The sequence below is a fragment of the Ursus arctos genome, unplaced genomic scaffold (assembly GCF_023065955.2).
Source record: "Ursus arctos isolate Adak ecotype North America unplaced genomic scaffold, UrsArc2.0 scaffold_16, whole genome shotgun sequence".
In the NCBI taxonomy this organism is placed as follows: domain Eukaryota; kingdom Metazoa; phylum Chordata; class Mammalia; order Carnivora; family Ursidae; genus Ursus; species Ursus arctos.
The window spans coordinates 8,591,805-8,618,387 of NW_026622830.1; the positions used below are offsets into that span (position 1 = coordinate 8,591,805).

The 26,583-nt window shown below is 41.5% G+C and overlaps 1 protein-coding gene across 1 annotated transcript in view; it reads right to left on the reverse strand.

The window, feature by feature from the left end:
• Nucleotides 1–5,771: 5,771 nt before the first annotated feature.
• The window catches only part of TSHZ2 (teashirt zinc finger homeobox 2), a 434,023-nt gene continuing 413,211 nt past the window's right edge, over nt 5,772–26,583 (reverse strand). Inside the window, exon 3 of the mRNA XM_026503760.4 lies at nt 5,772–8,304. The gene's annotated coding sequence lies outside the window, so the exon portion shown is untranslated. The remainder of the gene's footprint in view (nt 8,305–26,583) is intronic.

Below are 26,583 nucleotides of genomic sequence, written 5' to 3' on the forward strand. Positions count from 1 at the left end.
TCTGAGGTGGAGAAGGCCGGGCCATCTCAATCATGTCTGCCCTCTGCCTTCATCCTTGAATCTGTGAGACAGCCGCCCACTGCCTTTGTTGAGATTACATCATAAATTACTCAGGCACAAGCTGACCAGATTTGAGAGCAGGCAAAGGCAGTCCAGAAACCAAGCAAGGGTGCTGCATTTGTGAAACAAAACAAAACAAAACAAAAACCCACAAAAACTAAACTAAAAACAAATCTGGAGATGAGGGTAGATGTTGGAAGCGGGTCAGTAGGTCCAAGCAAGAGAGAGGCCCACCAATAATTTCCTTGCTTGGCCTCCCTGGGGGTCAATGCTGTTTCTCCACTCCCTCCTTCCCCTCTCCCTTGCCTCTCTCCTCTCTTGCCCTCCTTAAAAAACACACATAGGCAGAAATCAATCCATCAAATGTCATTACAGATTTATTAAGCCTGATGTAGAAAGACATTTAACAGTAACATCTTCACAAAGCATAAAAAGAGCACTTCTATTCAGTCTTGTGCTTTGAAAATCTAAATATATTTTTATCATATAAATAATTCTTTTCATGTTTTAAGTGCATGTGTGTTTTTTTCTTCTTCTTCTCCCCTTTGCTTTTCATTCCGTTGGCCAAAGCGGAAGTCGGGTTGACGGAAACGAAGCCATTTGCAAAGCTAATGGTGTTGAGAGGCATGTCTACTGTATCAGCTGGGTTTCAGAAAGGTGGTTCAAAATCTGCAGCATTAGAATGAGGGACAGCCTCCAGCAAAATCATAATCGAACACACCCAAGTCCTTCTTGTCGGTAGTTGGGTTTCCTGATGCAAATTACGGTAAGGTTTCAGATGGGAAACAGTCTATTTTCCACTGCTGAGTGGAAAAAAAAGAAGACTTTTTTTTTTTTTGTCACAAAGAAAGAGTTATCGTGTTTAAAAATGTAAATAATACACTTATAGAAACCTTTATGATGGAAATGAGGGGCTCCATATAACCTTGGCGAGTGTGTTATTAGTTTTTCACAATAGCTAAAAGAAGTTGTATCTATTATTTAGGGCTTTAATTACAGTTCACAAAGTAGAATGATTTTCTTAAAAAAAAAAAAACCCAACTCTTTAGATGTAAAAAATAATGGCTTCTGTGATATAATTTAAGGGTTTTCTTCATCTCCACCATCAGAGAATTTATTTCTAGTGGTAAAATTGTATTAAAAAACTCTCTCCTTATAGAGATAATTTCCATGTTGCAGCATCCAACACAGACATACATCTATGTGCGCCCAAACCAAGTCATTTTTATTCAGCGAGGGGCTGATCTGAATGTTTCTTTGGATCTGATTTAAGTTATATGGGGTATCGAGACCAGATTGTTTATAATTAGGAGAGATGACAGGATGGTGGCACCAAGGGACAAAGGCAGGAGCACCTTTTCTGAAAATCCCTGCATTTTTTTTTCCCCCCAAGCTGGAAAGCCATCCTTTCCAGCTGGGTTGGCTGTCCCTGGGCAGTGACAACTCGGCCAGGCCTTTGGAAATTTGCAACGAGTGACTGCATTGAGCACTAGCATTCGGGATGATGAGGAGTAAAAGAAAGGGTGGACAGCCAAGGGAAGAATTTTCCAGATCCCAGAGAAGTGGGCACATGTGCCTATCTGTGATGAATCTGCCTGGCCACAGGGTGGTATAATTTTCCTAGCAGAAAACTTTCTTTCTTTTTTTTTTTTTTCATTGCAAGGACAATTTATAATCATCAAAAACAAGTGAAACATGGTTTTGATTAAAACAGCCTGTTGGCTCAATAATCTCTGTAATTTTAAAAACATCCTTAATGCAGAAGAAGAACACGCCGATGTCAGGAATGGCCTGGGGCCCCATTACAACAGCAACCGAATAAATAAGGAGGAGAATTGCGAGGTCATAAAAACAAAATTAAGCTAATGTTTCAAATTTCGACAATTATGAATTCTTCCTCTAAGAAGACATTAAAAAAATTTTCAGGCACTATTAGATAAAATACAAAGAGGATAATTCTACATGGATGAGTTTGCAGTTTTCCCAAGGGGTAAAGCATGCCTTTAAAGGAAAACTCTGAATTAGGACGTTGGTTCCTCCCTCGATCCAGCAATTGGATGGGACTCATGCAGACAGAAAAACTTGGTTCTTATAATTTCTTTGTAAACGCAGATCTAATTCTTTCAGAAGCTATTGAAAGAGAATGACCAGGAAAAAAATTACAAGCCTATTTTTTTCTATACAAAAGAATCCCCATCGTGGGCCAGTTTGGTAGGAAACAGAAACAAGCAAATATAACAAAATCTGTGTTCATACATGGCGATATCGTTAGTATATACAAATATGTACAGTATAAAAATGTACGGAAGGCTTACTTTCCCAGTCATCCAAGCTGCATCGTATACAGGGAAAACAGCCTGGCTTTTCCTCCTAGTATACAGGCAAATGTATTTTATACAGCATGCAGGCGATAGAAAATTAGTGCATTTGCACAAAAACATTCTACAGGAATGGTTGCAGTCATTTTTCTTTGAAAATGACTCGTCTGCTTTCCTAATATAAAAACGTGTTTGCCTTTCTTCGCTGGCAAATAAACACTTTCCTTCAGAGCAAGGAGGAATGTAATTCTCCCAATTCACTCCGCCCTACCTTCCCCACTGCCTTTTCTAAAAGAAAAAAAAAAAAGTCTAAAATCAACAGAAGGGGGCAAATGTGTCACATAAACATGGTTGATAACCAAATTTCCTAAAAAGCTATAAGGGCTCTTCAGAGGAAGAGCCGGTTGACCATTAACAAGACTGTATGATCAACTATCTTCTTGATTGTAAAGGGGTTTGGAAGCTTAGGATTCATGCTGACGGTGCCTGGCTGTTAGGAAACCAAGTCAGGAGAGATTAGGAGGGTTAAGTGTATTAGTGATCAAAAGGTATATTGTATCCCGAGATATCGTGACATTTAAGAACCCTGAGCCAAATGAGAATTGTTTCCTATATCAGCTTTTTTTTTTTTTTTTTTTTAAGACTTGCATTGCACATTCTAGCATCTGCTGTGTTATAAGCCAAAATACTGTATTGCAGAACTGGGAGGTTTCTGTAGTATTTATCTCAATACAGGACGGGAACAGTTTTTGCTTCTTCTCCGCAGACCAGTTGAACTTTGTGTATTTAAAAAATATACGTACACATTTATAATTCCTGAATGTTGTGTGGGTCATTTAGAAAGTGAAAATATTACTGTATGGAGTCTTTACATTTGAGATATAATCGTATGATTGTGCAAGTTCTGTAAATATAAGCCTTTGCCTGGGGACTGATATCCAAACGCAGGTTTCAGGTTCCAGATAATTCAGTGAGCACACTGAAATTCATTTTCTGGAGGGGCTGAAGGGAGTGGTAGATTTTTTTTTTTCTTTTTCTAAGTAATGCATTTGTTGGACTTTTTCAACTTCTCCTGGGGGTTTTCACAAAAGAATTATTATCTGTACTTCCAAAAGCGGTTTTAAGCAAATAAACATTGTAGAAAGGGCCGTGAGAATTTAATCTGTCTTTTTCAAACAGATCGTTGGGTAAAAGGACTTAAGATAATCGTATGGCTATCGGTAAAATCATTTGTGTGCTGAAAGGGGTCAGATCAGGGTGCCATTCCTTGCAAGAGCCATTTTACTTGGAATATATTTTTCCAAAGGAAATGGATAGAGTCCTGTTGCAGAAATAGCATTCCACCTGGTACCAGCATTTTAAAACAGTCCTATTCTAATCCATAAAACATTTCTAGTTTTCCCTGAAGCTTTGGGCTGCCTTGCGCATGAATAATTTTTGGAGAAACACCCACGCCCGTTAGCCCATTGTTCGTAACTATTGGAAGATGATTAACTGAAGCCTGGAAACTGTATATCTGCGTTTGCCTCTGAATCTGTCACAGGAAACCGAAGGAGATAAGTGGTTTTACTTTGGGTGAAGAGGTAAAATCCCCCTGTAGAAATTCTAAAGATGATTCACAAGTTTCAAAATGTTTAATGCTTCCCTACAATGGAAACCTGTCTCTCTGTCTGGGGGGATGGAAATTTGTATCTCGTTCTCCTGCTCAATCTTTGTCTAAAAGTATTTCATGGATATTTTGAGAAAGGGCCACATAGAGGAAGGGAGAAAATGAAATTAGCATTTTAACATCTCACAGGGGAAAAAAATAAACAGAAAGTTCAGTTGTGATTTTTTTTTCTTGCCTAATGCTTGTGCAAAACAGAAACTACTTTCATTGCTCTTTAGAACTATACGCACACGTATGTGCTTCTACTTCTGTTCTTGTGGAGACGAGAGGATGATGTGAAAACGGCATTTTTAATGTGTGTGTTTTTTTTTAATGAAAACATGTAACAAGATTAAAAAATGAAACCTGATGGGGAAAAAAAAAAAAGATTTGAACGCAGTCAAGTAACCGGTGAAGTGACAGATGGAAAAGCGTGCACCTTTTAAGGCCTTGTAATCTTTGGGTTTACTGTGAAAAGTTTCAGAAAAACCATAGACTCTTACGGTGTCACTGTCCGTGGGCCCTGGAAAATCGCCATGAGTTCACATATACACACCTCTTCTCTGCTTCACCAGAGTTACAGAAATGCTTCCCGAATATGTCATTTCATGAGCTTGTTTTCTGCATTTCGACTAAGTTCAGCGGCTTGTGCCCATGACATTAATTATGCAAGACTCAAACAACTGAGCAGGCGCATTTTGGGGGCGAGTTTGAAGAAATCTATTTGTGACCTTAAAGAAATTCTGTGGGGACTGTGGGCTAGCCAATGTATTCTGTGATTAAAGTCTACACTTAGGCCTTGACCTATTTTTAAGCTCTTTTCTGTATGCTTTTCAGAAGGAGAAATCCCTATTCTGAAATATTATTATTTTGAAAAGGAGGAATAAAAACCCAGGTGACACAGGGGAGTTGGCCCCTCGGTGAGCTCCTCCCCCCAGACTCCTGGTGAGAGCTACCTTTCGGAGCTGTTGTCAGCACAGAAGGGTTAGGACGTCGGGGCGGTGTTCACCGTCATATCCCGTACCACCTAGGACAGTATCCCGCACACAGCAGGTGCCTTCTAATCTTTGCGGAACGAATTTGCCGAATGAATTGTTTTTCCCATTCTCTCTCGTGTTCCCCCCGTGCTTTGTAACATGTGCTATATTTGGTGAATTTGCTGAACTACGAAATGGGGCCAAAGACATCAAACTTAAATATTTATATACCATTTTTTTTCTGTGGACGTATTCAGCGTGCAGCTGGTTGGTGGTCTTAGCTAGAAGGAGGGATGGGGAAGGAAAGGCAATTTCTCACCCCCACTGATACCAAGGGTTGGCGGTGGAATGGAGATCCTCGAGTGTGATTTGTACGATATTTGCACGTCATGTTCCTTTCTGTTTCCCAAGTTCCCATATATCAGCATTCTGTTTATTCAGAGAGAGGAAAAGAGTAGTCTGAAAGCAGATACGAGCATTCTCCTGAGCTCATGTTAGTTCTTCCCTCCAGAAAGAAGTTTCTAGAAGCCTTGAAGGGCTTGCCAAATGAAAAGACAGGCCTGGTCTCTAGAAATGTACTGAGAGCTGTGATTACCCCACAGCATGAGCCCAGATCTTGTTTCCTAAGGAGAACGTTAGCAGCTGTCCCTCAGCAGTGACATTCACACTTACCAAGTGACAATTCATGAGTCTTACCAAATTTATCAATATTTTTGTCTCTCGCCTCCCACCCCACCCCTCCATAGAAGTTGCGCTAACAAAACCATATAGATTAAATGTTGAAGCAGATGATTTATTTTTTTTCTTGGAAGGGAAACAATTTCTGCGGAGTTGGGAATTGTCTTGTGTCCTCCCCAGTTGGCGCAAGAGCTCGAGAATCTGCTTTTGAAGGGTAGCGACAGAAGACATAGCTTTATCTAATAACCCTGGGTTGGAGCAGGCAATTTGTAACAGCGTCAGGAAGCCCAATGCTAATGCATTGATTTTCCTTTAATAGAATTTCGTTGTCGAAGGACGGTGCTCAGTAGAGTCCACCCTTCAGTCTTAACCCGTGCGAAGGCTGTTCCTTTCCAGTTGAGCTCCATTCATTTCTGGTTGAATAGGTTAAGCAAAGACAGACCTCGCTGTTCTCAATTCACTTTATGATCCTCCCATCATAAAAAATAATATCAGCACCTTGCTTTTCATGTCAGAACTACATTTGAGCCGCTATTCCCTATGCCCATGAGTAAATCCCATAAAAGCCGCCCCGTTGTACTGTTGCTATTTTTCCTTGTGGGTGATTGATTGATGGATGAGTGCTGACACTTCAATGAAGCTATTTCGACTGCCATCTCAATCCGATGATGTGAGGGGTATATTTTCTGTCCATGCCTCATTACTTCAGAATGACATTCCTGGAACTTCATTTACTTTTTCCCTCCTTCCCCGAAGCGCCATATTTTTTCCCATCTAGGTTATGCATGCCATAAAAAAAGCAATTTGCTATTATATGTGGCATAAGGGCAACACTTTCCCTAGGAGGTAAATAAGAAGTTTTTTTGTTTTTTTTTTTTTTTAATCCCAATGTTGAATTTAGGGATCGTGTCAAAATTTCCAAAGCAATTTCCACAGGCAGGCTTCCACGAGAAATGGTGAAGAGGATATTTGGCTTCGTTTTGTTGGTGTTGAGACTTTTCGTGTGTGTGATAACCTTGGTAATTAAAGCAACGACAACAAAATTGTTTTTTGTTTGTTTCAGAATCATCTAAGTTCCTAGTGTTGTACCTAGAAGAGTTTAACTATTTCGCCTATAACTGAGTAGCAGTTTATAACACAATCCAGACTTTATTTGTCCTTTGAGAATAAGGAGATTCATTGTTTAAATGCAATGATAGATTTATCTATTTATAGATTGCTTTCAGTTGTATAGAAAACGCTCAACTAGAGTAAACAGCTCTACCCCTGAATTTCCAAACTGTGCACTAGGTATGCAAGACTTTTAATATTAAAACATGCTCTTAGCTTTTCCAAGTTGACTTAGGACCTGATTTTAATCTGTGTAATACAGTATTCCCGTTAATAATAACGTATAATTAAGACATCCGTTAAAAATCCATAACGTTAATTTAATGGAGAAAATCTAATACAGTTCTATTGGAATTTTTACGTTAAATTAACTTTAACGGGCTTTTAATGGATGTCTTAATTAGATCTCATTATTAACGGGAATATTCCACAAATTAAAATTGGGCCCTCAAAGTTTTAATGAAAAAGTTGTGGGAACACATTTAAAATGGACACCCTAGTTCATGCTTTCTCAAGCTAAGCTGCGTTTCCCAGTCCATAAACAACAGGTTCTGCAGAAAGAGATCACCAGGCAGGACGGCTGCTGAACTTTCCACCCTGCAGTGATCTCATCTTCTTGCTTTCCTCCAGATCCCGCATCTCACCAATTTCCCCAGTTCTGCCAATTTGCAGGGCTCGTATGCATACTTGAAACCACTTTTTTTTTTTTGGAACCAACAAAGATAATGATTAAGAAGATACCCACCACTGCTTGGGAAAAAGTCTTTGGCAGCAACATGGTTAAGCCTAACTGTTTGAACAACTTTCACAGAAGATGAACATTGTTCAGAGGTTTTCTTGGCTCAAACTCTGGTCTAACTTAATAATTCTTCCACTTTGCGGTGATTAATGGCTCCCCAGTGCAGGGGCAGGACTGGGCAATCCAGGTGCAACCGTAATTGTTGCTCTGAACAGAAACATTTCCTTTAGACAAACGTTCCCAGAGGGGTTATAAATAGGAAATGGACATCACCATGAAAAGTAAGCTTCCAAGGGTCTGCGTATAGCACAGCTCACTTGGACATTAAACTATGGAGACTCATACTCCCCCGCCCTTTCCTGTCAAGTGTTACAGACCGACGAAATAAGTACATCAATGTTCTCAGTCATTATTTTTCTTCAGTGGCACTTTGTTTTCTCGTGACAGTGAAAAGGGGACCATGGAGACGAGACTGCCTCAATTGCAGTTTATCAATGAAAATCTAATATCGTCCATAAGCAGAGAAGTGGAAATCAATACTTCATTACCAAATTGTTAGTAAGAATGAAGAGAGATGGCTGGGGTAATTTTTTTTCTTTTTTCTTTTCTTCTTTCTTTCTTTCTTTCTTTCTTTCTTTCTTTCTTTCTTTCTTTCGGCAGTTTTCTCAGAGCAGGGTGTCAGGAGGAGTACAAGGTCAGAAGCAGGTGGTACAATGAAGAAGGACTCAGTGTGAGGGAGATCCAGGCTGGATAGTTGAAACTAAGGCATTTGTCCTGTAATGGGAATCAGAACAACAGAAAAAGACGCATTATTTTCTGAGGAGTAGCTCTGGTGGTTATTTCCCCCAGGTCGCCGAATTACCCACCTGCACTATTTCATTTGTATTAATGTTCGGCATGGAGTCATAGTTAAATCTAGTCTAGGGTATGATATGACCATGTGATGGGATTTAGAAAGGAAAAGCCAGTTTAAGGAAAAAAAAAAAGCCCCTTAAAATATAATGTATGGAAGAGATATTTATACACTCATGTTCACAACAGCGTTATTCACAATAGGCAAAAGGAAGGAGCAGCCTTGATGTCTATCGATGGATGGATGGATAAACAGAATATGGTATATGTATAGATACAATGGGATATTATTCAGTCTTAAACGAAAAGGAAATTCTCATACATTCTACAACATGGATGAACCTTGGGGACATTATGTTAAGAGAAAATAAGCCAGTCATAAAATACTATATGACTTCACTCACCTGAAGTATCTAGAGTAGTCAAACTTATAAAAACACAAAGCAGAAATGGTAACTGCCAGGGGCTGGGGAATGGGGAATTGTTGTTTAATGGGTATAGAGTTTCAATATTGCAAGACAAAAAAGTTCTGGAGATGGATAGTCGTGATGGTTGCACAACGATGGGAACGTACCTAATGCCACTGAACTGGACACCAGAAAATGATTCAGATGATAAATTTGATGTTTTGTGTGTTTTTCCACAATTAAAAATAAAACCTATAATATAGGAATTTCTCATTATAAATTATTTCGAAAAAAAAATTAACTATGGCCCCACCATCCAGAGGGAGCTCCTATTCACATCTCCTGTGTTTCCTTCTAGTTTTCTCTTCCCATGAATTTGTGAGAGGTGTACATAGTCACAACTACCCACGGTGTGACGTTCTTCTCTGGTGCTTCCCCACTTGGAAGCCCCATTGTAAATGGCTACGCTGAGTTCTATCGCCTACACTATCAGAATTTACTAAAACATTCTCATGATGTTGGACATTTAATTTGCTTCCAATTTCATTCAGTAATAGGTAACACTGTGATGAACATCTTTATGTTTAAAGCCTTGCAGTGTGTTGGGATATATTCGTAGGCTTAAACTGCCAAATGTGGCATTCCTGTGTCAAAAGATAGGAATATTTTTGTGGTTGGGGAAGTGCTACTTAGAGGTGTGCTTTGTTATGGGAGATTAATTGGGAGAATTTTTTTTTCTTTCAGATATGTGCTATCTGGATTACTGTAAGAATTCATATAGTTTCCATTAGCCCAAGCTGGGTGGCATTCCTTGTTTACGTCATGTTATTTAGTGGTATTGCCCATTTTAGGGAGAAAAAACACCTTGGACTTATATAATTAGTCTTTTGGAAGAGGAAACCTTCCAAGTTTCTAGTAGAAGAATAAAGAGACGTTGAAAATTGTTGACATTTGATGTGTGTAAAGAAAATATGAACAAAATAACTACAACCGACGTTATAAACGATTCCTTGGTAAGAAATAGTAGGACTCCAATACTCGAGCCAGTTGTTACATACCTACCAAATGCCAGATACTTAACACATATTACCACTAACACTTGAAACAATCTCATTTTATTATTTATTTATTTATTTTTAAAGATTTTATTTATTTACTTGACAGAGAGAGAGACAGCCAGTGAGAGAGGGAACACAGGCAGGGGGAGTGGGAGAGGAAGAAGCAGGCTCCCAGCAGAGGAGCCTGATGTGGGACTCGACCCCAGGACTCTAGGATCATGCCCTGAGCCGAAGGCAGAGGCTTAAAGACTGAGCCACCCAGGCACCCAAAACAATCTCATTTTAAAAATAAAAGAGTCTCAAGGAGGTTCGTGACTTGTCCAAGGTCACACGGCTAATAAAAAGCAGAGGATGGCTTTAAATTTATGTCTTCCCATTTGAAAGCTTCCATGCTCACTTCCGGCACCCCATCCTCCCCTCCCCCCCCAATTTAGATTACAGGTGGTCACCATCAGTGGAAGGAGTCATTTCCCTTCGACATTAGGTTTGTATTTCAGAGACAAAGTAGTCTTCCCTCTGACTTGGTTGGAACCCCCTGGCAGGTCCAGAAACTTGAAGGAGAATGGTCACGTGGTTGGAGGAGAGAGGTGGGTCAGAGAAAGAGAAAGAGATTAGAGGGGAGAAATTGTAACTGTTATTAGGGGAAGATAGGAGGAGGGAGAGGGAGAAGGAAGAGAGCCAATTTTCTTAAAGGGTGAAAGTGTCCTACGCTGTGAGGCAGGATGAAGTCCTGGGTGGAGGGTTGATAAACACTCTATGTGAGGCCCTCCCTCTCTCCTCCCTGACCATGATATTAGTGTGATGCCAGTTTTAGAGAACTTTGTTTCATTTGTCACTTCCTTGAACCCATTCCAGATTTGTTCAACATCCAGATTCCTCTGGTTGGGTTTCCCACAAGGCAAAGTTTGCTCTGGAGTGAGGAGCAAGGAGAACGAAAAAAAATAATTGTATGATATTATGGTTCCTTTCTTGGATAGTCACAATACACACCACCATATTAAAGACTCTGAGAAGTCCTGCCACCAAAACCCAGCCCAACCCAACCCAATGTGTCTTTATTTAACCCAGTGCTTCCTGGATTTGTTTGATGACCCCTTTCTTTCCCACAAAACAGGAATATACTTGAGTGGTGTTTTTCTGGAAAATGTCTTCATGACAGACTCTCGTGTAAAAACAAGGAAGTTGCTCAGCTCCTAAGATCTCAGTCCTGACCTCATTATTGACTTTCTGTGATTCTTTGCTCGGGTCCCGTGGCTTTCTGGGGCCTCCAGCATGAGAAGAGCCTGTTATAGTGATAACTTGACATTTCCCAAGTTTACCCTATGCTACCCACACTAAGTCTGTGCCTCACCTCACGTCAACTTCACAATACTGTGGTGCAGAAGGGAATAGTGTCTATGCTTCCCAGCCCAGGAAATGGACGTTTAGGGAGGTAAAGCTATTTGGCCGGCAGGCACCTGGCTGGTAAGTGGGAGAAAGGGTACCCAGGTTCAGGGTTGCCTGGGCTCTTAAAACCACTGCTTTTTAGATGGTCTGTGATGGCCTGATAATGTCGTAAAGTGCTGAACACATTAATAATTCAGAGGCATTTCTCCAACAGTATCTGTACAGTTAGTTTCTGAGTTAAATTCTAGATACGAGTGTCTTCCATTAAAACCTGGCTATGGTGCTATTTCTCCTTGACAGATCTCCTATTCCACCATGATGGATGGAAGTGGTAGATTCTTCCAGAAAGTCAGTGGTCCTGTATTATTTTTATTTTTTTTAATTGTTTGCTTTTTATTTTTTTAAGTTTCTTTTTTTTTGTTTGTCCTTTTTTTTTATAATATTTTTTTTATTATATTATGTTAGTCACCATACAGTACATCCCTGGTTTTTGATATAAAGTTCGATGATTCATTAGCTGCGTATAACACCCAGTGCACCATGCAATATGTGCCCTCCTTACTACCCATCACCGGTCCATCCCATTCCCCCACCCCCCTCCCCTCTGAGGCCCTCAGTTTGTTTCTCAGAGTCCACAGTCTCTCATGCAGTGCTCCTGTATTAAAAGAGAATGTGTAAAGAGGAGAAGAACTGAATCTTGGGCCACTTTGGGATGACATACTTTTTCTTAGGATTTCTTGTCTTAGAAGAAGAAGCAGCAGCATCTTTTTTTTCTGTAGGTCTAAAGATGAGACCCTGGCAGAATATTAAAACTAGAAAATGAAGAGAATGAGAAGTAGCAGTTTTCTTTCTCACTGCTCAGAATGCAGTGTGTAAACTACTCTTGGTTGTGTCTCCGATGGCTGTTGAGGCCAAGCTTTGCCGTGGCACTTTTTTTTTTTTTTTTTAGTATGTTAAGCTACTACTATAAAAATAAAACAGAAATAAATAAAAATTTTAATTACATATCTAAGAAGTCATTGGCAGTGTTCGTTAAGGAGAATTTGTGAGGGAGAGCCAGGCGAAGAAATGCAATTATTTTTGTATTAATTACATCGCCTCCAACAGATGTGTAGAATTATATCTACTTTAATTTGGCCATGCTAGAATTTTTTTTTTTTAAGAGAGAGAGAATGAGCAGGGGGAGGGGCAGAGGGAGGGAGAGAATCTTAAGCAGGCTCCACGCCCAGCACAGAGCCCGAGGCTGGCAGATCTCAGGACCCTGAGATCATGACCTGAGCCGAAATCAAGAGTCAGATGCTGAACCGACTGAGCCACCCAGGTGCCCCTGGCCAGGCTAGAAGTTTTAATCCCTCTGGCACATCATTTTGGTTGGCCCTTCCTCTTCACCCCATTGCTCAGGGCTGCCTTTCCTCTTTCTCTACTTTGTCCTGTTCTTCTCAGAGCTGCGCTGCATTCCCTGGGGGGCGTCCTGTGGTTGCTGCAAGGATGGGCCCACCACCAGTATTGAATGGTTGGGCGTTGAGAATCTTAGGCACCTTGCAACGTGTGGGACAGCTTCTCACAGGGTGGTGTTGTCCCTCATTCTGCGCCATTTTTGAAAATGTCTCTGTAAGTTGGGGTTTCTCAACCTTGGCACTATTGATATTTGGGGCTGATAATCCTTTGTTGTGGGAGACTGTCGTGGGCATTGGAAGATTTTTAGCAGCATCGCTGGCCTCTACCCGCTAGATTCCAGTAGCAGCCCTCTTACCTTTGAGTTGCGACAGCCAAAAATATCCCCAGACATTGCCAAATGTCCCTGGGGCGGGGAACAAATGATCTATCACAGTGGTTCAGGACTGCTGACATAGAAAACATTTTTATAATTATTCCAGCCTAGATCCTACTTCCATTTTACATGTAAACACAAAGTCTTTGGTGCACAGTTTCATAGACACTGCCTTGTCCAGAAATAAAGCTGTCTTGCAAACAAAGAGAAATTAGTTTGTTTTCTTTGGAATGTGAAGGGGAGTTATTGGCCATTAAGAAAATAAATCAAGTCCCCTCTGGCATTGCCACTCATGGTATCTGAGATGCCCATTCAACGGCCCCGAAACTGACCTGCACGGGTCATTGACATGTTCACGATGAGGCTACATACAGTAGACACACAGTGGACGCCCTCACCATCCTTCGAGGACCTTGTGCCTGAGTGTGGCCCATAGAATGACAGCATGGGCATCATTCCCAGCGCTTGTGAGAAATGCAGAACCCCGGTCCCCAGTCCCGCTGACCAAGAATCTGCATTTCACAGGATGCCGGGTGATGCTGGACATGTTTCAGAAGTCCTGTTCGAGTGAACTTTTGTGCCCCAAAGTTTTCCTTTTGTTTCTCATTGTACACTCACTGCATCAGATGATATCTTTTGGAAATTATGTGTGTAGGCTGGTCATGTGATCTATGGATTCATTTCTGGATCGTACAGGGGAAATCATAAACTGTTTGTTGGGAAATGTCCACCCTGGGTCTGCGAAGGGTGAGGACCCCTGCCCTGCACCAGCCCCGTGTAGGCAGCTGCATCCCGTTTGTGACGTTAACGATCATCGGTGTGTTGATGACTGTGTGTCCAGACCGGCACGAACAACTGCCTTCTTGATATTTCTATGTGAATAGCTCCCAAGTCTGTCAGAGGCAACTTTTTCAAAAGCAGGGAGCTTGAACTCCCCCGCCGCCAGCCCGTTTCTCCTCCAATGTTTCTGTTCACAGGAAATGGAACCTCGAGCCACTCAACTGTCCCGGCCAGAATGTTGGGTCATCCTTGACACCTCATTATAACATTTCTCGCCAGACTCTACTCTCATGCCGTTGCCCAACGCCCCAGTTCAAGCCTGTGTCTATCGTCCCCAGATGACGATACCCTCTCCCTGAGCTACTTTCCTCTGCTCTGCCTTCTGCCCATCATTTTCCATACGGCAAACAAAGTGAGCTTATGAAAACTTTAATTAGATTGAAGCAGTCACTCCCTATTTCCTCCCAGCTTAGAGTCCTTCTGTGACCTCTACTGCACTTAGGAAAAACCCTGTTTTTCTAAGACATTCTGCCTGATCTGGCCTTGCCACCTCTCTGACCTTATTTGGGTCTCTCGGCCCCCTGGGGATCTGTCCCAAGAACACTGGCCTTCTGACAACATCTGAAACATGCCTAGAGGCTTTGCAGGTGCTCTTCCTTCTGTCTACAATGCTGTTCCTCCTATTTGTTTAGCAAGCACCTTCTCATTCTTAAAGTCTTAACTGAAATGTCACTTCCTCAGAGAAGACTTCTCTTGCCCTTGGGGCTTGACTAAGTTCTTTTGGTGTAATCTTGCATCTTATATGTTGTCCTTACGGGACTTATTGCATTTTGTAAGCATATTCATGGCTGGAATTTTTAATTTAGTGTCTTCCGCCTATACTGGCTTGTAAACGCCAGGAAGGTGGGGGCACTGTGCGCTTTTATTTATTTATTTTTTGTCTCAGATTTGTTTATGTATTTGAGAGAGACAGAGACAGAGAGACCACAAATAGGGGAGGGGCAGAGAGAGAGAGAGGGAGAGAATCTCAAGCAGACTCCTTGCTGAGTGTGGAACCCGATGGGGGCCTTGATCCCAGGACCCTGAGATCATGACCTGAGCCCAAACCGAGAGTCAGAGGCCCCACCCACTGAGACAGCCAGGCGCCCCCACTGTGTGCTTTTTGATTATAACAGTACCCCAAGCAGGTAAGCCAATGCCTGATACAAAGTATGTACTTGATACATATTTGCTGAGTAAACAAAGCCCTAAAGATAACATGAAAAGAGAATTTTAAAGTATTTAATACTAAGATAATACAAACGCCAACTAGATTTGCCTGGAATCCTACTTTTCTATTTCCGTGAAAGAGACGACGTAGACTAGGTAAAGAAAAAAAGAAGAGATTAGGACAATTAGTCCAAGGAAACATAAATGGACATGAACAAACTTTGTCATCTACTTGGTACTTTCAACTTTAAAGAATAATTTATTTTGCCATTTTGAAACAATTTACACCTTTTCAAATGTTTTATACACATGCACACTCTTACACACAATGTATATATATGTGTGTGTGTGTATACTTTTCTGAAATATATTGGATAAATATTAATAGCCCCAAAGATAAAAAGATTGAGGCCATGGAAGTTTAAATAATTTGCTCCCATAGTGATTAGTGAAGAAATCAGGACATCTGACTCTAATTCTGGGCTTGTAAAAACTGGTTAAAAATGAAAAAAAAAAAAGAAATATAAATGCTGAAAATACATAAAATGCGTTATTAAAAAGAAGACTGAGTTAAGAAAGCAAAGTGGTTGTGGAGACATGTGATTCCTAACCGTGTAATCCTGGGAGAAAACTACAGTTAATATTTTTTCAAATTGATTTTACAATTTGAAAATCCAAATTGGCTCACCTACATTGCTGAATTTCATTATTAGTGCTTCACCTAATTTTTCCTAAGAGAAATCTCTGTGTGCAGAAACCTTAAACTTGAGTGGACCAATTTCAACTTTTTGAGAGAATAAAGTAATTGCTTAAATGTATTGAATGCTTTTCATACGCCAGACACAGTGCCATGTAAGTGGGTGGATGATATTTTCAAATATTATCTGATGCGTTTTTGCCTTTTCTTGATTTCTTTCTTCCATGTAGTTTTCCCACCATCGAAAGCAGACACTGAGACAAATTGCTCTTGGAAAGGGAGGCCACAAAAGAAGCCAGACAGAACAAAGTGGCTGGGCTTCTGAGCAGCGAGAGGGACTTTATCTTTCTTATAATAAATCGCAAAGAGGTTGAGTCAATAAAATAATTAAAATAGAACAGTCACATCCGGGTAACGACTACTAATTTTAGGCTCACCACTTCTGCATTATTTCCATGAATCATCTCAACACTCCAGGGAGCATGTCCAGTATTATAGAGGAAGAAGCTGACATTAGGTGACTGAAGTAACTTATCCCAGGTCACATGACACTAAATGGAAATGCATATTCCAATAGTCGATCGGAATGCATCTTTTCGGGTTTCAGAGCCTCTACTGTTCACCACCAAACGAATGGTGCCTGACGTTGGGTGTATACCAATGAGACCGCAGATTCTTTGTCAGAGGGGTGCTTGACTAGACCCTTGAAGAACAGGACACTAAACTACTATTGATCTTGATAGTCTTCTCCTTGGAACATCTAAATACAGATGACATGCATGTCATAATCGACACGCTGGAAAATCTCAACTTTTGAACTTCCTCTTTTAAAGCACAACTTGTGATAAATCAACCATGTGTCTCAAATGTATGATCTATGCTTCATGACACAAACCAGACAGCCAGCTGCCCACAGCTCTAAAGCTAAAGGCTAGTTTTTCCGTGTTTTTTTTTTTCTTTTTTTTTTTATCAGTGTCAGAGCAAACATTTTCTCAGCTGACCTCCACCTGATACCACCAACTTTGAGTGTCTAACAGAGGGGGCGAATTGGAAATAATTTAAAAAATAATTTCCATTTTGGTCTACTTAACGGGCAACCCTTGACATGGTTTAGAATCTCTTCACCACCATGTGTGAAATGGCTGTGGAATGAAACTGGCAGACACAGGGCGCCATCTTGGAGAACAACAACAACAAAAACGTCAGGCAAGAAGACTCAGGGCCTCCTGAGGGGGACACAGACGCTGTCACTAGGTGTCATTTGTGTCCTTCCTTGTGTGTCAGCTTAGAAGATTTCAGTGGCAGAAGAAAATCTTTTCCTTAAAGCACACTCTTCAACTTCAGACGACCCGAGTAGTTAAGAAACAGAAATGAACGAAAAGTCATGGGGGTTTGCCCTGTGAACATCTCTTGACAACTCATAATGGGATTATGGAGTCTTAACTGCTGTACAGTTATCCCTAATTATAACCAAAGGTACATCAATCTAAATAAAAATGATAAGGCAGACAGAGGCCTTCTCCCTCTCCCTCCCGCCAACTAGCATTTTAACACTAATCTCTCCGCGGTATGATGCTTTGACAAACTTGGAGTGGATAATTATCAGAAAAAGATGGAGCCCAGTGTTAAGTAAAACATATTTTTGCAGAAGGGAATGGTTTCAGTTTTAAATGCTCGGTTTTACCCTGGGGGCCTCCTACGATCGTGATTGCACTTCATCACAAAAGTTATGCATGGAATTTCTGCCAGACATTCAGTATCAGGAAAGGTTTTGCTTATTCTTAAATCCCGATCTACATTTTCTTTATGGAAAAGGTGAATCTTGGGGTGGATCAGGTTTCCATTTTTGCTTTCACTACTAGGAAGCTCAGCGTGCATTTGGTGGCCCAACTTTAGCGACTGTGTAGCCTCTCGGGGCTCCAGTCTATACCCATTAACTTCTTTTCATATTCACTCTTCATTTTCTTTGGGCACATTTGTTAATAGCTTGGTTCTGTCATTTACTAGCTGTGTGATCTTTGGGGAAACAATGTACCCTTTCTGAACCTAAATTCCACACTGCAGAATCAGGCTAATAATAGTACCTTCCACACACGGTGCTGGGTACACAATAAAAATGTGGATTTTAAAAAGTGATTTTTCTTTTCTTTTATGATTTTATTTCCTTGCATACAATATAGCACCTTAGATGTGTTGTGGAATAAGATGTAGACTAAATTAAGAAAATACATACATAAAATTCTGCTTATGTGTTAGAAATAAGTAATCATTGGGTCTTGGAAAGTGAATTATTCTTTCCTTCTGGAAACTTGAAGAACTAAGTAGAAGAGAGGCTCTTTAGTTCATGCATTAAATGTTGAAAAGAAATCAGTTGTCAATTCAGATGTGAAGCTCAAAAAAGTTTTCTCCTTTTATATAAAAAAAGGATAAAATAGCATTTCAAAACATTCGATGTGGTTATTAAGAAGAAGAACGTAGAAAGCAGTCATAATACCTACCATTTTATTAAGTGCTCATTACAAGCTCTGTACTTTGCAATAATATCTGATAGTAGATCTCATTGTCCTTATTTATTGATGACAAAACAGAGGCTGAACTAGAGGCTTAAGTTTCTTAACCAAGTTCAGTTAGGTAGTAGAGCTGGCATTTGGACTTTGGTCTGTCTGGCTTCAAAGCCTGTTCTCTAGCCAATATTTATTGCTGTCAAAGGAACTAACTAGAATCTTTTAAAGGCACATTGCTCAGTAAAGCTATGTAATGAAAAATAAGGATGAAAAACTGTTCAGCTGTTGTCATCCTTTCGAGAAATGAATTAGAAGGATGGCGAAGACCAGGACGACATCCTGACAACGGAAAAAGGGAAAATGTCCTTGGTGATTTCAATGTTAATTATAATTTCATGTTTGGCAATTATGTATTTCACATTTGACAATTCTCATCGATGGTTGATTTTGGTGCATGGCCATAGAAGAGAGAAAGAAAGCAATTTCCCTGTACCCATTTTTATTGAGCCACATTCATATACTCCAAAAGGGCACTTAAATTGTTTGAAAGAGGTCTAGATGCTGGCAAACACCACCATAAACAACCCGGACAGCTTAAAGTCCAAACCGCCAACGACATGATTCACAATGGAACCTATCTTCTCTAAGTGGAGTGCAGAGCCAAATGTTATTTATTACAACTAACTTACAACCAAACGAGATTCACTGCATGGACACAGCTAGGGGACTTTACAGCTGCCTAAATGTGAGTTGTTGGCACTTAGGAAGAACGGCATGCCCCCAAAACATGACAAATAAATAGGGCAGATTTTTTTTTTTTTTTTTTTTTTACCACTGTGATTATGTGTCTAAGCCCAGGGCAGCGCTGTTTGTGGTATTGCCTACATTGGAAACAGCAGTTAGTGGGTTGGAATCTGTGTTTAGATAATTCAGATAAACCCTCCCACTTTCCAAGAAGAGTTTCCCTTCTCTTTAGTGATAGTTTCATTCATTGGGGACCTCCTCTTTGCCTGAAGCTTGACTGCTGTTGCTTTATTTAATTCTTATGATAATCTCCATCATCTCCAGACGTAGGTCTTATGAACCCCTTCTCAGAGGTCAGGAAACTGAGAGACAGAGCTTGAAGGGATGGGACCAAGCTCACGTGCCTGCAGGATGGTAAGACAGGATGTGAACTAGTACCCTTTACCAACTTGATCGCTGCCAGTAATTACCAATCCTCCCAAGAAATTTGGAAAATATGACTTATTTCCTCATTACCAATGACGGACAAGAGGATCAGAAGGTTAAATTATCCCCTCTGCCCACACAGCTATTTCCTAGTGAAGCTGGAGAGAAATCAAGATTTGTCTGGATCTCTCACCCAGCCTCATCTGACTCTACCAGTGTTTTCCAAAGTATGTTATGGAATGCCCGAGTCCCTTGAGATGCTCTAAAAAATTTTTTTTTAAAATTCATTCATTTACGCTTTAAACAAAAATCTCAGAAATGCCAAGCTCCTCCCCGCCTCACAGTCTTTGCACCTGCTTATGCCTTACCTAGAATGACCCTCCCATGTCCCTGCCTGGATAATTCCTGCTCCATGCTGAATCACTTGTCCACTGGCTTACTATCATGTCCTTAGAAAGACCTCTGCTTGTCCCAGAATCTAGACCTTTCTTTATCCCAGAAAAAAATCCAGTTTTTTTTTTTCTCTTCTAGCTCCAATCGGCCATTAATGATGTTTGTGTGAGTACTGATTTAATGCGTGGCTTTAGGAGGGCAGGGATAGTGACCATTTATTTCAACGAGTCTCCAGAGTGCCAGCTCCGTGCCTGGCCCATGGGTGTCATTCAGTGAAGGAACATGAGTTTTTCTTTCTACTTTGCCCATTGCTCCACCTTTGCAGAATCGTGAAAACGGAAGTGAATGACCTCAGGGATCGTCCCTGCACTCACCATTTGGCAGATGGTGACCTGGAGGCCCCGACTTCACATCCCTTGCACGATGATAACAGTAACAAGAAATACTTGTTATTTATCAACCAAGCATGGTCTTGACCTGGAGCCCACGTGTTCAACCAAATATGTCTAATCCTCAAGATGAATGAGGAAACAGGCTCAAAGGTGTTAAGCAGCTTGCCCACGTTCAGAGCTAATAAGTGGCTCAGAATGATCTGTGGCTTGTGCCTCCCAGCACATTCTGCACGCTGGCCCCCCTTCCCACGGGAGTCACCTGGCAGCTTTAAAACACTCATACCTAGGCTCACTCACAGAGATTCTGCCTTAATTGGTCCAGGGCATGGCTTGGGCATTGGGGTTTTTGAAAGCTCCCCAGGGATTCTAATGTGCTGCCAAGATTGAGAACGACTGCTCTAATGTATGATTGATTGATTGATTGATTACTGCCATTTAATCAATTGCCCTTCTTGCAGAGACTCAGAATACATGACCCGTACAAGTCTACTACAATGTTCCTTGTTTCTCTCTCTCTTTCTCTTGCTCTGCCCCTCCCCACTCCAAAATCTGCATTTTTACGTGATTAAATTCCTTCGCAACACCTATAAATACAAAAACCCAAGAACGAACGCACGACTGTTTATAAAGATAGAGGCCCTCACTTACAAGTCCCAGACAAAATGGTCTAGTTACTTCTCAGATGAAAGAGTGAGCAACTAAATTTCCATACAAACAGAGAATTCACAGTAGACCTTGAAGACCCTGGGGTTTGCTTGCCCTCCAGTAATAACAACAACGGCTGTTATCAGATAATGAGGATTCACCCGGTACCAGGCGCTGTGTGAAGCTGGTGGGGGAGAGAGAGCCACCCCCCACCCCCGCCACACCAAACCAAGGTGGGTATTATCAACAGTACTGTTCTACAAAGGGTCAACTGGCTCATGAATTGATGGTCACCACGGTTGATAAGGGGTGGATTCTGGATTGAACCTTCCTCTACTTACCCCGCCCCTGTCCACACCTGTGCCATCCCCGCTAACCACGCTGCCTCCTGGAGGCCTCCTTAGGCTCTGCCCTGTGATCCCATTGGTGCACTGAAAAAACACCGAACTAGGCGCTCTTCCTCGAAGGAATTCAATGATCTCCTCCACCCCCAAATCAGCTGTTGAGAAGAAATAATATGGATTTTAAATGTCTCATTTACAAAATTTACTAGGAAGCTTTCAGTCCTTTGAAGCCTAGCTATAGATGAAGTGGTAGGGTGTCCCTCTCATCTTTTGTGTCAAGAAAAGTTAATGGAAAGCTTGTAGGGAGGTTCCCATAGCTTCAAGCTGCTCCCCCTGAGGCTGGGGGCAGGGGCAGGGGCAGGGGCAGGGTGGTGGTTGTGAGAAGCAACCATTGAGGTTAAAGTAATAATCACATATGCTTTATTGACAAGTGACGTGGAAGCCAGTGTTATGGCCTGAACTGTGCCCCCTCAAAATTCATATGTTGATGAACTAGCCCCCCATATTTCAGGATGTGACTGAATTTGTAGAAAAAGCCCTTAAAGAGGTGATTAAATTAAGAGGAAGCTGTTAGAGTGGGCCCTAATCTAATCTGACTGGTGCCCTTCTAAGAAGACGAGATTAGGACACACAAGAGACACTAGGGCTTCATGGGCACAGAGGAAAGACCATGTGTGAAGAGACAGCAAGAAGGCAGCCACCTGCAAGCCAAGAAAAGAGGCCAAAGAGAAAACCAGCCCTGCCGACACCTTGATCCTGGACATCTAGCCTCCAGAACTGTGAGGAAATAAATTGCTGTTGTTTGAGGCCCCCAGTCTGTGGTACCTTGCTACGGGAGCCTGAGCTGATGCACACAGCCAGAGAAGGAGGAGTAAATGTCCGAAGCCTGTAGCTGGTCGCACTGGCCTGGAGGCAGCCCATTCTTTCACATTCTGGAAAGTGTATTCAAATTTGTTCTCTTCCTTTCCCTTCCTGCCTGTGGTGTGAGGCGGGAGGGCAAGTATTATTAAAGCCATTTAAGAAAGAAAGCAAATCGAGGCCTGGCACATGTCCACAAAATCATAAAGCAATTTGATGGCCAATGTGACACCATACCTCTCTCTTAGAATTTAATTTGGAGGGGCGCCTGGGTGGCTCAGTTGGTGAAGCATCTGCCTTTGGCTCAGGTCATGATCCCAGGGTCCTGGGATCGAGCCCTGCATCGGGCTCCCTGCTCAGCGGGGAGACTGCTTCTCCCTCTCCCAGCTGCTCCCTCTGCTGGTACTCTCTGTCTCTGCCAAATAAATAAATAAAATCTTAAAAAAAAAACTTTAAAAAAGAAAGAATTTAATTTTGAGGAGAGGTAAACATGCTTTTGGGAAAGGAAATCCTCCGGTTGGTTCAAAAGGAGTTTCTTAGAAACTGTTGACTCCATAATTCTTTTAGCTTACACCTAAAGAGTTCCCCTAGTAGCAACTAGGGTTACTCAGATATTAGTTTTAGGCCAGCACAGGGACTCTCAAAGAGCTTTGCAGAAGAGAAGGGATGTACACAGTTCTAGAAGGGGCATCCAAGGGCGTGTGTACTGGAGAGAGTCTTTTTGGGATTTCCTACCCTCATTTCAATCAAAGCAACTTCCGTTTATCTGTTTTGTATACAGGGCTCCATATAAGTTTATACTTGAAAAATATTCAACTGCTCCCCTAAATTGTTCCTATAAATTTATATGATGATGATGATGATAGAGCCCGATGCCCACTGGACCAGGTGAAGTAACAAAACTTTGGCTGTGTATTTTCAGCTCTTACCAGGGAACACTTGACAATATTCTTTCAACAAATATTGGGACAGCATTTGTTTGGTGCCAGACACTGGGTCCTATCTCAATGCAAGGAATGCAGCAGGGAACACACCAGACAGGACCTCCGTCTTTGGGGGATTTGAACAGTGGAGGGAGAGAAGACGAGGTGCAAGACCATAGGAGGTAAGGCCAGTGGTGTGGAGAAGATGAGACAGGGTGCTGGAAAGGTGAGGGCCTGTTGGTGTGAATGGCAGCCCATCCACTCCGAGAAGGGACCAGAGAAGGCTCTCTGGAAGGTCGTATTTGAGTTAAGACCTGAAAGATGAGAAAGGGCCACCCATGGTGGGGGGAGGTGCTGGAGGAGTACATGCCCGAGTGGGGCATCTGCAAATGCAAATCCCCAAAGGGCACTGGAGGGGACGTAACAAAGCCAGCATGGTTGGAGGCTGAGCCCAGACTAGCAAAACCAACCTGCTAACCACCACGAGTAAAACCAGAGCGGCATCCCCCACTCCACGGCCTTTGAATCAAGTCCCATCTGTAGCCTGTCTTTATGTGGTCTATGAGTTAAGAATGATTTTTACATTTTTAAAGGACTGGAATACATCAAAAGATGGATAATAGTTCATGACACATCAAAATTATATGAAATTCCTATTTCAGACTCCATTGATAAAGTTTTATTGGCACACGGACACACACATTTGTTTACATATTATTTATGGCTGCCTTCATGCTACAAGGGCAGAGCTGAGCAGCTGTGACAGATTGCATTAGTCTGGAAGTCCAGAATATTTACTATCTGGCCTGTGCCGCCCATCATTTGTTCTTTTTGGAAATAGCTCTTTTTGAATACTTGTAGATGTGACTTCCTTCTCCTTAACGCTGGGTCCCTTTTCCTCAAAGGTCTCTAGACAGAGACATCCATGAAACACTGGCTCCTTGGATTCAACACTCCAAGAAGGTCTACCTTACTCTTTGCTGATCGCTGATATGTATTGCTTACTTGCATTAATATGTGCTGAGAGATCTTCCTGTGCCTGGCACTGGGCTAGGTGCCGGATGGATGTTTAGCCTGGAACATGATGGTTTGGTCCTTGCCTTCTTGCACTTTATGTTCTAGTGAAACAGGTTTTCAGCAGACCTTCCTTCTGCTCTTAGCTGCCTCTGCACCATGGGCATGGTAGCTGTTGGATTCGTAGCTGCAGGGTCAAGCCAATCCAACGTATGCCGTACTCACGTCAATGCCCTGCTAGTTGGGCAGTGTTTCAGTGAGCCACAATGGGGAAATAAGGGAGTGAAACATGCATGAAGTCATTTCCACACTACGAGGAAGACCTCCACCTGACACCCATGCATAGAATTTGGGGGATCCGTAAACTTGCGTGGGAAAGAAGATGACGTCTTTCGTTTCATACACCTCTAACTGAAATCCTTCACTTATGAATGTAGACACCAAATCATAATAGTAGTAGCCGCATCCCGATTTTTACCACCAATATTTTCACCACACCATCACAGATATTTTATGTTATTACATGTTATATTTTATTTTATTACAGCTGTTGAAAATACCTTGCAGTATCATATACGCTTATCATGACTTTGAAATCACAGTGGTCATTAGCCTTAGTGCTGGTCATGCTATTTAATGTACATAAATTCATTTATTACTCTGGGACACATTGGCTTCTTTAGTATTTGGTAACTGTACTTCTGTGATTTTTAAAAAAATTTAAAAAATCCTAAATATTTTACTGTATGTCTTTATTTATTTATTTTTTAAAAAGATTTTATTTATTTATTTGACAGAGATAGAGACAGCCAGCAAGAGAGGGAACACAAGCCAGAGGAGTGGGAGAAGCAGGCTCCTAGCGGAGGAGCCTGATGTGGGGCTCGATCCCAGAACGCCAGGATCACGCCCTGAGCCGAAGGCAGACGCTTAACCGCTGTGCCACCCAGGCGCCCCTACTGTATGTCTTTAAAAGCATTAGTTTTGAGACGGGCTGTAGGGGCTTCCCCAGATGGCCAAAGAAGTTCACAGCCTGAAACAATGAAAAATTTTCATAGCCTAAGGAAATCAAAGGCTCCTTCAGCGAAGTGAATCTTAACCTTAGATGAGCATTAGGGGAAGGTTGGTGATGCCTGGAATTTTGAGTAGCAATTGTTACTCAAGTTATTCAAGTTTATGGCAAAGACAAGAGATGACATTATAAGCAAATTTTTGCTTTTCTGTGTATGTGTGTGTATGCATTTGTAAACACACACTCATTTATTTATTTTATCTGGAGAGAGAATCTGTAGCCGTCATCAGATTCTCAGGAAAGTTCTTGATCCAAATACAAGTGCAGAACCACCATGCTAGAATGAGGAGTCCTAGGATGGGGACTTTTTCTAAACCAGGAGTGATTCAGGAATAGTGGTTCAGGAATAGTCCCGAATAGCCAATACGGCTTACCTATCCAGAGAATTTTATTTCTCTAAGTACCGCTCCCTGACTCTGGTCTGTTTTTATTCAATCCAAAGCCTCAAGTTCATCCAAAACCAAGAAAACTTCCTGCAAGGAGCTAAATAAGTGGCCGCGACAGCATTTGTATGAAAGATTCTCCCAATATCTGCTTTTATGTGAGGAGGGGGGCACCAACGGCTCCTCAAGTTAATCTTCATTATCACCCAAGTGGGTTTTCCCCCCGTGGTTTTAAATTAAGATACTCTGGACACTCTCCTTTCTTTCTTCTACTCCACATACACAATCAGACAGCCAGGAATTTTAATTAGACCTCCTCTATTACTAGAACACAGGAAAAAAAATTCATGGCTGGTCAGAAGGACCCCAAGCTAGGAAAGAGAAAGGTAATCATTTAATTTGTTGTTGTTTCCATAAATCAGTGCCCAGTCATCAATTTCACCACATATTTGAGAGCACATGTTATTGACAATGTGTTCGTGGAGAAAAATGGAGTTTGTTGGCAAAGTTGTTCCATTTTCTAAAGATTAAATTGTTCATTGTACAGGCCGCCATCTGCCCTCCCTGGAAGAGATTTAGTTGCTGGCAGAGGCATTCAAAGTCTAGAAGATAAAGTTAAATTTCTTTTTTTTTTATTGCTATACATAACCAAAGGCAAGTTCATTCATTCATTCATCCATTCATTCAATATTTATCAAGAGTTTCCTATGCGATGTCAGATAGTTTCCAAGGATTGGGTACTTATGGAAGGACCACCTACAACCTTGGAACTGATTGATAAACCTGTGGTCTTCATTCAGAAATGGAAGCCCTGAATGGCTAGCATTTCTGTCTCCTGACCCAACCTGTGTGTTACCAGGAATCTACCTGGCAGAATTGTGGCGAGTAAGACAAGTCTCTTCCCTTCAATAAGCGTCTAGTCTATAGAGGATTCATAAGGCAGACACAGCTAACAGCAATACAACTACAACACATATCTTGGGAAAAACCCAAAGAGAGGCAGAGCTCATTTTTGAGTAGAAGCATCTTAGAAGAACTGAGTAGAAGAATCTGAAAGCAATTTGACATGAAACTTTCCATATATAATATTCGTTTATACATACACTGTCCTGTTAGAAGAAGGTGTTGGTATCCCCATTTCATGGTGAAGCTATTGAGGCTCAAAGAGATGAAGTAATTGACTCAAGTTCACACAGCT